General features: G+C 49.8%; 4 non-coding genes and 1 pseudogene across 4 annotated transcripts in view; all 5 read right to left on the reverse strand.

The window, feature by feature from the left end:
* Positions 1–82: 82 nt before the first annotated feature.
* Positions 83–201, reverse strand: LOC144725832 (5S ribosomal RNA). Its single transcript, XR_013586901.1, has one exon. It is a non-coding gene; the product is annotated as a 5S ribosomal RNA (ribosomal RNA).
* A 249-nt stretch (positions 202–450) lies between these two features.
* Positions 451–569, reverse strand: LOC144725298 (5S ribosomal RNA; annotated as a pseudogene).
* A 249-nt stretch (positions 570–818) lies between these two features.
* On the reverse strand, positions 819–937 carry LOC144725246 (5S ribosomal RNA). The gene has a single exon (XR_013586723.1). It is a non-coding gene; the product is annotated as a 5S ribosomal RNA (ribosomal RNA).
* Positions 938–1,186: 249 nt separating this feature from the next.
* Positions 1,187–1,305, reverse strand: LOC144725915 (5S ribosomal RNA). Its single transcript, XR_013586981.1, has one exon. It is a non-coding gene; the product is annotated as a 5S ribosomal RNA (ribosomal RNA).
* A 1,160-nt stretch (positions 1,306–2,465) lies between these two features.
* LOC144726170 (5S ribosomal RNA) overlaps positions 2,466–2,500 on the reverse strand; it is a 119-nt gene continuing 84 nt past the window's right edge. Inside the window, exon 1 of the ribosomal RNA XR_013587227.1 lies at positions 2,466–2,500. This exon is cut by the window's right edge and continues 84 nt beyond it. This is a non-coding gene — a ribosomal RNA (5S ribosomal RNA).

The following is a 2,500-nucleotide window of genomic DNA, read 5'->3' on the forward strand; positions in this document are numbered from 1 at the left end:
CATATCCGCGTGCAATTGGCAGGTGAACTGACTGGGTGAATTGAAGAGTAAAACGCGACCCATCCAGATACGAAAATGCAAAAGCCTACAACACCTGGTATTCCCAGGCAGTCTCCCATCCAAGTACTAACCAGGCTCGACCCTGCTTAGCTTCCGAGATCAGACGAGATCGGGCGCATTCAGGGTGATATGGTCGTAGGCCATACTTGCAGAGACCTGACGCACATTCATTTGTAAAAATCAAGATTCAACTCTACTGCAGGTGGTCAACACTCATGAAAACGTTTATTCTGGACTCCTGGTTGAGCCCCGAAAGAGTGGCATTAAACGGTCTTTTACAAGAAAATCTTGATCCCAATGCAGTACACCATATCTGCGTGCAATTGGCAGGTGAACTGACTGGGTGAATTGAAGAGTAAAACGCGACTCATCCAGATACGAAAATGCAAAAGCCTACAACACCTGGTATTCGCAGGCAGTCTCCCATCCAAGTACTAACCTGGCTCGACCCTGCTTAGTTTTCGAGATCAAAGGAGATCGGGCGCATTCAGGGTGATATGGTCGTAGGGCATACTTGCAGAGACCTGACGCACATTCATATGTTAAAATCAAGATTCAACTCTACTGCGGGAGGTCAACACTCATGAAAACGTTTATTCTGGACTCCTGGTTGAGCCCCGAAAGAGTGGCATTAAACGGTCTTTTACAAGAAAATCTTGATCCCAATGCAGAACACCATATCCGCGTGCAATTGGCAGGTGAACTGACTGGGTGAATTGAAGAGTAAAACGCGACCCATCCAGAAACGAAAATGCAAAAGCCTACAACACCTGGTATTCCGAGGCAGTCTTCCATCCAAGTACTCACCAGGCTCGACCCTGCTTAGCTTCCAAGATCAGACGAGATCGGGCGGATTCAGGGTGATATGGTCGTAGGCCATACTTGCAGAGACCTGACGCACATTCATTTGTAAAAATCAAGATTCAACTCTACTGCAGGAGGTCAACACTCATGAAAACGTTTATTCTGGACTGCTGGTTGAGCCCCGAAAGAGTGGCATTAAACGGTCTTTTACAAGAAAATCTTGATCCCAATGCAGTACACCATATCCGCGTGCAATTGGCAGGTGAACTGACTGGGTGAATTGAAGAGTAAAACGCGACCCATCCAGATACGAAAATGCAAAAGCCTACAACACCTGGTATTCCCAGGCAGTCTCCCATCCAAGTACTAACCAGGCTCGACCCTGCTTAGCTTCCGAGATCAGACGAGATCGGGCGCATTCAGGGTGATAGGGTCGTAGGCCATACGTGCAGAGACCTGACGCACATACATATGTAAAAATCAAGATTCAACTCTACTGCGGGAGGTCAACACTCATGAAAACGTTTATTCTGGACTCCTGGTTGAGCCCCGAAAGAGTGGCATTAAACGGTATTTTACAAGAAAATCTTGATCGCAATGCAGTACACCATATCCGCGTGCAATTGGCAGGTGAACTGACTGGGTGAATTGAAGAGTAAAACGCGACCCATCCAGATACGAAAATGCAAAAGCCTACAACACCTGGTATTCCCAGGCAGTCTCCCATCCAAGTGTAATAAACGACTGGACCACGATGTCTGGCTCAGTGTCCTTTATTCGGTTCGTACTGTATTCCCACACGGCTGTCTCTACTCTGTAGCTACTCCACGGTGCTGACTCCGATGTCGGCCCGATCCACAACAGCAGCCCCGCTGCTGTTACTCTCACACAGCCCCCCTTGGCTGTACTCGCTGCAACTCCTCTCTCCTTCGTCCTCTCTGCAGCTCTGACAGCCTCGTGCTGTCTCTCCCTCTTCTCTCCCGCCACACCTGGCAGCCACACCGCTGCCTCTAACACGCAGCCCTTCTGGCTGTCTTCTCCGCAGCTGCACACCACTCCGTAGCTTCCTCCTGTCTTCGGGGTTGGCTCCCGATGGCCGTCGGTGCCCCCCCTCTTCTCACTCGCCCGCGTGGCCTCACTCTTTTCCGCTCACACCCCGACTGACTTCCCCTTCCGGTTTACCCGCTTAAGGACCCGAACCTTCCACCCACATCACATGGCTCCACCCCCCGTGACGTCACATCCGGAAGGTCGCTTACGCCCGCATTACACAAGTACTAACCTGGCTCGACCCTGCTTAGTTTTCGAGATCAAAGGAGATCGGGCGCATTCAGGGTGATATGGTCGTAGGCCATACTTGCAGAGACCTGGCGCACATTCATTTGTAAAAATCAAGATTCAACTCTATTGCGGGAGGTCAACACTCATGAAAACGTTTATTCTGGACTCCTGGTTGAGCCCCGAAAGAGTGGCACTAAACGGTCTTTTACAAGAAAATCTTGATCCCAATGCAGTACACCATATCCGCGTGCAATTGGCAGGTGAACTGACTGAATGAATTGAAGAGTAAAACGCGACCCATCCAGATACGAAAATGCAAAAGCCTACAACACCTGGTATTCCCATGCAGTCTTCC

Source organism: Lampetra planeri, chromosome 22 (assembly GCF_965212315.1).
Source record: "Lampetra planeri chromosome 22, kcLamPlan1.2.h2, whole genome shotgun sequence".
Classification (NCBI taxonomy): domain Eukaryota; kingdom Metazoa; phylum Chordata; class Hyperoartia; order Petromyzontiformes; family Petromyzontidae; genus Lampetra; species Lampetra planeri.